The sequence below is a fragment of the Arachis ipaensis genome, chromosome B03, assembly GCF_000816755.2.
Source record: "Arachis ipaensis cultivar K30076 chromosome B03, Araip1.1, whole genome shotgun sequence".
Classification (NCBI taxonomy): Eukaryota; Viridiplantae; Streptophyta; class Magnoliopsida; order Fabales; family Fabaceae; genus Arachis; species Arachis ipaensis.
This window is the reverse complement of record NC_029787.2, coordinates 40,763,744-40,774,895: the sequence shown is the minus strand read 5'-3', so window position 1 is coordinate 40,774,895 and position 11,152 is coordinate 40,763,744.

The window sequence follows — 11,152 nt, the reverse complement described above, 5'->3', positions numbered from 1 at the left end:
AAACTTAGAAATTTTCATATTAGAGGCACTAACAAATTTAGAATACATATGAGAAACAACAAAACACACAAAACAAGAGAATTTAAATATCAGAGCAAGAAAATCATCAAGAACAACTTGAAGATGAATGAAGAACATAATGCATATATTCGAAAAATGCAGGAAGAATAAAAGACATGCAATTGACACCAAACTTAAAAATTGACACTAGACTCAAACAAGAAACACAAAATATTTTTGGTTTTAAGATTTTATTAATTTTTTTTTCAAAAATTATTTGGAAGAAGAAAATAAAGATTTCAAAATTCTTAATAAGAATTCTAGGAATCATGCAATGTTAGTCTAAAACTCCGGTCCAGAAATTAGACATGGCTTACTAGCCAGCCAAGCTTTCAGTGAAAGCTCCGGTCCAAAACACTAGACATGGCCAATGGCCAGCCAAGCTTTAACAGATCATTACTTTCAACAGCAAGATTGATAGAAATCATCAAGCTCTTGTGATGATAAGTTGAAACCTCGCTCCAAAAGATTAGACATGGCTTCACAGCCAGCCAGACTTCAACATATCATCATGAAACTCTAGAATTCATTCTTAAAATCTCTGAATAACAGAATTGAAAATTTTTTTTTGTATTTTTGAAAATTTTTTTCGAAAATAAATAGTAAAAAGCTTAAACATAAAATAAAATTATCTAATCTAAGCAACAAGATGAACCGCCAGTTGTCCAAACTCGAACAATCCCCGGCAACGGCGCCAAAAACTTGGTGTATGAAATTGTGATCATCAATGGCGCCAACAGCTTGGTACGCACAATTGTAATCTCAACTCTTTGTCACAACTCCGCACAACTAACCAGCAAGTGCACTGGGACGTCCAAGTAATAAACTTTACGTGAGTAAGGGTCGATCCCACGGAGATTGTCAGCTTGAAGCAAGCTATGGTCATCTTGTAAATCTCAGTCAGGCAGATTCAAATGGTTATGGAGAATTGATAATTAAAAGATGAATAAAACATAAAATAGGATAGAGATACTTATGTAATTCATTGGTGAGAATTTCAGATAAGCGTATGAAGATGCTTTGTTCCTTCTGAACCTCTGCTTCCCTATTGCCTTCTTCCAATCATTTATACTCCTTTCCATGGCAAGTTGTATGTTGGGTTTCACCGTTGTCAATGGCTACCTCCCGTCCTCTCAGTGAAAATGTTCCAAATGCGCTGTCACTGCACGGATAATCAGCTGTTGGTTCTCGATCATGTTGGAATAGGATCCATTGATCCTTTTACGTCTGTCACTACGCCCAACACTCGCGAGTTTGAAGCTCGTCACAGTCATCCCTTCCCTGATCCTACTCGGAATACCACAGACAAGGTTTAGACTTTTTGGATCTCAGGAATGGCCGCCAATTGATTCTAGCCTATACCACGAAGGTTCTAATCTTAGATTAAAAACCCAAGAGATACACATTCAAGCTTGTTTGCATGTAGAACGGAAGTGGTTGTCAGGCATGCGTTCATAGGTGAGAATGATGATGAGTGTCACAGATCATCACATTCGTCAGGTTGAAGAACGAGTGTATATCTTAGAGAAGAAGTAGGCGTGAATTGAATAGAAAAACAATAGTACTTTGCATTAATTCGTGAGGAACAACAGAGCTCCACACCTTAATCTATGGTGTGTAGAAACTCCACCGTTGAAAATACAAAAGTGATAATGGTGATCATTGGCTTCGGCCCCAGAGAGGGAACCAGAAGAACCAAGATCAAAAGTAAGATCAAGTGTGTAAAAATATATAGCAAAAGGTCCTATTTGTAGAAAACTAGTAACCTAGGGTTTACAGAAATGAGTAAATGATGCAGAATCCACTTCAGGGCCCACTTGGTGTGTGCTTGGGCTGAGCGTTGAAGCTTTCACGTGTAGAGGCTTTTCTTGGAGTTAACCGCCAGTTTTTGTGCCAGTTTGGGCGTTTAACTCCAGCTTTTATGCTAGTTCTGGCGTTTTGACGTCAGAATTTCTATGCTGAGTTGGAACGCCAGTTTGGGCCATCAAATCTCGAGCAAAGTATAGACTATTATATATTGATGGAAAGCCCAGGATGTCTACTTTCCAACGCAATTGAGAGCGCGCCAATTGGGCTTTTGTAGCTCCAGAAAATCCACTTCGAGTGCAGGGAGGTCAGAATCCAACAGCATCTGCAGTCCTTTTTCAGCCTCTGAATCAAATTTTTGCTCAGGTCCCTCAATTTTAGTCAGAAAATACCTGAAATCACAAAAACACACAAACTCATAGTAAAGTCCAGAAATATAATTTTTATTTAAAAACTAATAAAAACATAATAAAAACTAACTAAAATATACTAAAAATATACTAAAAACACTGCCAAAAAGCGTATAAATTATCCGTTTATCATTACCCATCGGCAAAGGAAGGGTACTTGGGAGGTTTAGGATATTAGGAAGTATAATGGACCTCATACATGATTAGCAACTAATGTGTCAAGTGATCACAGGCAACTTGACCACCTTGTGATATGTTAGTTAATCTTTTCGATAGTAAGGGCATATGTAATTGTTTTGATAAAGGTGCTACAAAATGCAACAGAGGGTAGTTATATGGTTTCAAACCAAGTTCTACGAAGGTTTGGTTGATAAAAAAAAAGGCAATGGCATAGATTTACGGAGATTAGGAGGAGTTGTACAACTAGTTGCCAAGGTGGGAATTAGGTGTGTATGTGACTATATCGGGCAGTGTTTGTAAACCCGCAAAATTAATAAATAGTTAACCAATAAATTAATTATTATTTAAAAGAATTAGAAAATTAAATTTGATAAGTTAGAAGGGTAGAAATATTAAAATATAAATTTTGACACTAATTTTAAAGGTTTTGACCCGAATTGGACCGAACCGAGCGAACCTAACTCATAATAGGCCAAGGCCCAACCCAACAACATGTATAGGAAGAGTCTCAGCTCTTCTTCTCTCCCACATTTGGGAAACACACTGGGAAACTCATGGGAGAAGGGGAAAACATGAAAACCCTTTCTCCAATCTTCTACTCCTCATAACTTTCAATACAGAGCTTTGATTGACAAGCCGTCAACGGTCACGCGTTCATCTCGGAACTCTCTACAAAACCCATAGAATAATTTGGTAAAGAATTCATTTTTTTTACCCAAATATTCCCTTCTCAGTTTCAAATTTGAGGGTTGTTGGAATTGGGAATTTATATAATTTTGGTGTTTTAGGTTTGAATTAGCTCGCGAAAATTAGCGGGTTTTGTTCAGTTGAAGCATGAGTGAGGTAAGGACCCCAGACCTCTTGTTGATTAGTGAATTACAAATCTTGAATGTTGATTATAGTGTTATGTTATGGAATTAGATTGAATAATATTGAATTGGAGTAAATTGATGATGTTGGGAGCTTGATTGTTGGACCTTGGTACCTGAAAATTCTGTTCGGAGAGGCTTTGGGGCTGTGGACTCTTGAGGAACGTTGAACTTGAGGTGTCTTTGGGTTTTACTAGGAATCAGCCAAGGTATGATTTTGGTTTCTCGTATATAATATGTAATGTACTGTGAAAACTTAGGATAGATGTCCATAGGATAAGTTTGGATTGAATGTTTGGTTGTTGAGGTGATTAGGAAACTAATATGTATATTTGTACAATGAATTTGAGAATTGATATATGTATGTGAACATGGTAGAGTTATAAAAGATGATTGACAAGGAAATTGGGTCAGAGGCCGTGACCGGGTAAAACGAAAGGAATGGATTATTGTTGAAATGTGTAAGTGGTATATGAATTGGGATTTTATATATATATATATATATATATATATATATTCTCCGGCCAGCCTTAGCTTCACAGGTTGAGTTCGGAGCTTGATTTGTATTTATTGACCCTCTACTCTTATATGTATAAATATGTATCTCTTCGCTCTTCTTACACTAGTAAACGATACTTTGGGCGTTGCGCTTTTAATTTTCGCGATTTTGATTTAACCATCTTTCAAGACTCCTCGAATATTACATCTTTTCTAGTATATTATATATGTGTATTTTATTTTTAGAGGTCGTAACACCTGGCCACATTTACTTTACGGCTTAAGCGTAAGGTTCTGTGTGGTATGGTGTTATAGTGTTGCAATTCTGAAGACGTCTCTTTTCAGAGTTGGGGGCCAAGTTGATGAGTCAACAGCGTATTTCCACTATCTTTCTTGGACATTCCTGTCATGTATTAAAGCTTTTAATTAGGAATTGCAAGCCACTCATGAGTATTGATGGGACTCATCTGTAAAGTAAGTACGTCAGGACATTGCTGATTGCAATTGCACAAGATAGGAACTCTAACATCATCCCAATCGCTTTTGCACAGAATTGTGGTCCTTTTTCTTGTCCAATCTACGACAGCACGTGACATCATAGCGGAGAATACTTGTGATATCTAATAGATAAAATGGGACCTTTAAAAGCTTCTGATGGAGGATGGATCCTACCCAATGCGTATCGTACCCTTTATTTTTGCCATGTAGCAACAAACTTTGCACTCAGTTTTAAATGCAATGATACTAGGAGATTCCTGGTGAATGCTGGATATGCAAAGCATAAGATGGAGTTTGAATTTGGTTTGATATTTTGTGGACTAAAGACCTAGCGATGTGTGATTGGGCAATAGAATGGAATATGATAAGTGGACCCAACAGATGGATAATTGGAGGACATTTAGACATATGAACACAAACATCTCAAAGTGTCTTAGCTCCATTTTGAAAGGCATAAGGAATCTTTCGATCACCTCGTTGGTCAAGTCAACATACTACAGGTTGGCTGAGCTATTTGTGTGTAGAGAAAAAGATGCTAAGGCATAGTTGAGACGGATCACCAATTTTGTCAACATCTTATCAAAGCAATAGAAGCCAACAAAAAGGCTTCTAGGTACTTCACTGTGATCTTATATGACCGGTCTAATTCTAAGTTCATGGTGGTTGAGATGACTTCAACAAGCAATTTTTCACTTGGTTTCTACAGAGTGTCGCTGAAAGAGCTTACTTGTGATTATGGGTACTTTCATGCCCTTTATTATCCCTATCGTCATGCTATGGTTTGTTGCGCATACTTGCGCCTTAATTGGGCTACATATATTGACGATGTCCGCCGTATGAGCATAATCTTCAATATCTATAAGATGGGATTCAAGCCTCTAATTTCATAGGAATTTTGGTCACCATAAGATGGTCCTAGTATCATACCTGATCCAATAAGTGGGTCATAGAGGGTTGTCCCAAACTGGCCTGAATTAAGACTAACATGGATAAGGCTGACATAAATTGGCCAAAATATTATGGCCTTTATGGGAAGCCTGGATGCACCCGCAGGAGTTACGATAAGCGCGGAGGCACTTTTGGATCAGCTTTGGGCAGCAATGTTTAGCTTTTTGTCATTATATTTTTTGTCTTTCACATGTTTATTGTATTTTTCTATTCATGTATTTCTTTGAATTTAGTTTGTTATGTATTTGTATTTGTGAACTTGAAGTCATATCTTTATGTGAAATGTTAATTTTCTGTTAAAAGTTGTTTCATAATATAATTTTCGTATTAGGAAAACATAATATGCATGATGACTAATAACCGAGGGAAATACAAATAAGATAATGTATGATCATTAACATAACATGTAACAAATAACTAAAAACATACAAACTAGAAAGCATGGATTACTCACATGCGATAATCAAAATTCATATAATATGATGTTCATTATCATTTAACATAGACACCTCTGGTCCACCCTACAACCCCTATGTCTACCCTTGACATCCCTATATCCACTAGTGCCAAAACTTAGAGGGAAAAATACTAAAGGTGGTGTCTCGCACAATGCAAAAGGACCATTGTAAGGTCCAATGGAATGCTCGTTGAGGTCCATGCTAAACTTTGGTATGGCCTCCTCCAAATGTGGTCTATAATAATTGCCATCATCATCTCGTAAAATCACAACGATCTCATCAATGAATGCAGAACTAGCAAACTACTACTCGATTATATGGGGACTACCAAGCCCATAAAACATCAACTGACTCGGGCACTTGATTACTAGACCCTGCACCAAATATGTCACCACCAACTCTATGCTCACCCATGTCAAATGCACCTCCAACATTGCCCAGGGTACCTCCACCTCCATCAGCACCCAGGTCATGTCCTATACCATCTCCACTTCTATCACCCCCACCTCTACGTGCACCCCTATCTCTCCGGGGGTGTCGTCCTCATCAAGCACCCCCCATATCTGCCTATACCCCCACGTCTACCTCCACCGTCCCCCTCCTAAGCAATGTTAAACAATACATCATTGAGTAATTGATATTTACAATTACTAGCTCGTGTCCCAACACAACTACGCTTCTCGACTCCACATTTTTCTAGCACATCCGGCACCATCTCCTTAGCTAATGGATCACCTACACCCCTCGGGGCGGCACAAGGTGTAATCCTAACTGTCGCAAGGTCTCTAAGGAGGTGATCAGGTAATGACAACCTTTGTGCCTCCTAATACCACCACTCCAAATACTACTTTAAAGGGTCTGTGTCTTAGACAAGGTCAAAGTAGATCACAGAATGCTTTGTCTGAGTTTAGTGCATGTGACATGACTAAAGATGTGTAGGATGATGCATGAGCATCTTTCCTATCTTTTCCTAGTGAATTTGTATTCGAATTTGTCAAGTTTAATCAAGATTTTAAGTATTTTTGAGCCACTATAAATGCTACTTTGAGTCTTGTATAATTTGGTTTGTTTCAGGTAGCATTCGGATGGATTTGACAGGGTTTGTGTAGAAGAAAATGAAGAAAGTGGATGATGTTGTCAACCCTGACCTCCTTGCACTCCAACAGACATAACTTGAGCTACATAGGTTCAATTGATACGGTTTTAGTGCCATTGGAAAGCTAACTTTTAGAGCTTTCAACGATATATAATAATATACACTTTTCTTCCAAACCATATGGCCTTGGTGGCGCCAAACTTGGGATTCTCCAAGTTTGGCGCCATGATCATTGCAAACTCGCCAAACACACTGCCTTGGTGGTGCCAAACTTGGGATTCTCCAAGTTTGGCACTAGGATGAAGCTCTTTTATGTGTACAAACGGGTAGTGTGGTGTCATTGGCTCAGCCTAAGTTTGGCACCAGGTTCAAGGTTTCAAAGTGGTCCCCACATCTCTACAAGTAGCACAAGATCTTTTTATATTTTTTTATTAAAACTTTGTTTTATTTACAAATAGGAAAAGATATTATTTAGTTTTAGAAAATATATTTTACATTAAGTAGGATAGGATATAAAAGAGAAAAGATTCATCCCTTCGGGGAAACTTCTCTCTGACGCACCTCATCCCGCACTTTACAGTTTTTAGAACTCTAGTTTTTTCTTTGAGCCATGAGCAACTAAACCTCCACTGTTAAGGTTAGGAGCTCTGTTTATTTTATGGATTGATACTATTACTATTCTATTTTAATTAATGTATTAATTTCAATTTCAAGAATTTGTTTTCGTTCTTCATCTTAAGGATTTGGAGATCGAAAGAATAACCCTTATTCTATTTGAGTTCTTTTAAACCTTGGAAAAGCAATTTACTTGAACAACAGCTTGAAAATAATTTCTTCTAAATAACTAATTATTTGGACTTAACGGGATATGTGACATATAATCCTCTTATATTTGGATAGTTAGGGTTTTGTGGTACATAAACTAGAATTGGACTTAAACCTCTAATTGAAATTAAGTGACCAAGGAATTGGTAGTTAACTAGGTTAGAGGAGACTAAATTACTAAGGAATTAGGGTTTAGTCACATACAGCTTGTCATGAATTGAATCTTGTATGATTAAAATAGTTGGTAAGAAATATAAATCCGGAAGATAAACAACTCTGAAACATTAACTGTTTTCTCATATATTCTTGATGCACCACTATTTCGTGGTACATTTTAGGCTTAATTGAGTGGATTTTTATCCACTAAACTCACACTTATTCATATAATTTGCATGTTTTATATTTTTCTTCCTAATTTTGTGCTTTGATTGAAAACATGCTTCTTTGGCTTTAAAATTGATAATTATTAATCCTCTCTTATTACCATTTGATGCTGTGATATGTATGTTAAGTGTTTTCAAGATTTACAGGACAGGAATGGCTTAGAGGTTGGAAAGGAAGCATGTAAAAGTGGAAGAAATACAAGAAATTGAAGGAATTGCTAAGCTATTGGTAGCACAAATTGCGAATCACACTTTTCACAACTCGTACCACTAACCAGCAAGTGCACTGGGTCGTCCAAGTAATACCTTACGTGAGTAAGGGTCGAATCCCACAGAGATTGTTGGTTTGAAGCAATCTATGGTTATCTTGTAAATCTCAAAATCAAAGGGAAATCAACAAGAAAACACCAAACTTAAAGTTTTGGCACAAGATTTAATAAAAAAAATTTTTGAAAAAGAATGTTTTGAAAAGAGTATAAAAGATTCTAACCCAATCAAATTAATGTTGTAGCCAAATGAGTTATGGGACTAAAAACTAACTAAAACATACTCTAAACTATATGAAATTATCCCCAAAAAGCGTATAAAATATCCGCTCATCAGCTATCTAGCCTGACCTCTTCGTACTTAACTGACCATAACTTGAGCTACAGAGGTCCAAATGAGGCGGTTCCAGTTGCGTTGGAAAGCTAACATCTGGGTCTTCGAAATGATATAGAATTTGCCATAGTTTCCCTGAAGATAAGTGACGTGCACATGTGCATCTGCAAAAATTCAGCGTATAATAATTCGCCCCCAACAATTTCTGGACTGTTTTTGACCCAGTTCTCGGCCCAGAAAATACAGATTAGAGGCTGCACAGTGGAGGAATGAGGGAAAACTTCTCATTATTCATAATTTAGGTTTTAGATGTAGTTTTCTAGAGGGAGAGGCTCTCTCCTCTCTCTAGGTTTTAGGATTCCTAGTTTTATGCTTTTGAGTTGGATATTGAAAAGAGTTACTACCTCCGTTGGAATCTTTATCATTCTAGTTTGTTTCCTATTCCTTTACTATTTTTATTCCCCATTTACTTTGTTTAGAGTTATATGGATACATTCGATTTTGGAATTAATTAATGCAAAGATATTTTTCTATTTAATTTCATTATTTCTTGATTATTTTCAATTGAGTCCAATTATCATGTCTTCTTTCTACTCCCTTTACATGTATGCGAAATTGGCATCCATGTCAATGGAGTAGGCTCCCAACTTGTCTTTGGAGTTGATTAATATTTGGAGACCCTTGAGTTGGAAGACTCAAGAGTTAAATTGTAATTGGAAGTTGTTGGCTAGCTCTCTAGCCACTAACGCTAATCCTTCCCAAGGGAGAGGATTAGGACTTGTGAATAGAAGTTGGCTCCCTACTTGACTTTTCTTTATTCGGTAAGGATTAACTAAGTAGAAACAACAACCTATTACTATTAATCTTGGGAAATCCAACAAGGATAGAACTTCCAATTAATCTTCTCCTAGCCAAGGCTTTTTATTTTAATTATATAAATTCTCTTGTTAATTTTCATTGCTTTAATTTACAATCATTTATTTTTCTGTTCTCTAACTCTTAAAATTTCTCAGAAAACTCATAACCAATAACAAGAACACTTCTCTGCAATTCCTTGAGAGACGACCCGAGGTTTAAATACTTCGGTTATTATTTTTATTGGGTTTGCTTTAGTGACAACCAAATTTTTGTATGAAAGGATTCTTTGTTGGTTTAGAAACTATACTTGCAATGTGATTAGTTTTGTGAAATTCTTTACTAGCAAAAAATCTGTTCATCAAAATGGCGTCGTTGCCGGGGAGTGGAGGAATGAGGGGACACTTCTCATTATTCACAATTTAGGTTTTAGATGTAGTTTTCTAGAGGGGGAGGCTCTCTCCTCTCTCTAGGTTTTAGGATTCCTAGTTTTATGCTTTTGAGTTGGATATTGAAAAGATTTACTACCTCCGTTGGAGTCTTTATCATTCTAGTTTGTTTCCTATTCCTTTACTCTTTTTATTCTCCATTTACTTTGTTTCAATTCTTCACACCTAATTTACTGTTTGCTTTCTGAACTTTCTGAATTTACTGTTGAATGAAATTGAACTCTCAAAACACTATTTTTTGCTTGTCTGACTAAGCAATTCACTCAATTATTGTTGCTTGATCCATCAATCCTCATGGGATCAACTCTCATTTACTTGAGGTATTACTTGATACGACCCGGTGCACTTACCAGTTAGTTTGTAGACTTTAAATTCCGCACCATAGGATACCATCGATGTCATCCTCTACCATCCTTCGACATCAAAAAGTCTATGTCAAGTGCCTTGTAAGGTTGTTGTTGTACCCTACCAACCTGTGGTATAACCCCGATCAACATGGTACCACTCCATATACAGCAAAGTATATAAACAATGTCACTTTCCTTCACATCATATGATGTTTGTCTTCTAATATCTCTAGATGCAGAATCTCTGCCACCTGAAGTGTAGCTTATGGCATCCACACAAACTAAATAAAAAATAATACACAAACATATATAAGTTTAAAGTAATAAAAAAAACTAATTAATATAATAAAATAAAGTTTATGACTCACATCAGTGTCCTGCAACAAATCAAGCCTCAACTTTGTCTTGATAACTAAAGGATCCCTCTAGTAAGTACCTATATTGTATCTTGACACCTACAATTACATATATAAAACTTCAATTTTTGCACGAATATTAATATATACACATATATAAAAATAATGCAAGAGGCCACATTAATATATCATAGCCATGCTGCCTCAGAGTGGGAAATTGCCAAAATATCCGTGATTGGAGTAGCTACAGTGGACCAGTAAGCTGTACAACATTTCGGTTGGCTACTCAACACATGCATCGATACAGCCACAAAAGTGTCACTAATGAACCCCAACTGTATCTCCCTAATTCCTCAAGCCTAGCTACATAAGGCAACCATCTAATGTGCACTTATGTCCCGGACTTGTCTCCAAATAGCTGAAAGGACAAGAACATCATGATGGATGCTCTAGCATATACCTTAACAATATCCTCACTCGCATCGAGAGAGCACACCACAAATCTCTCCTGAAA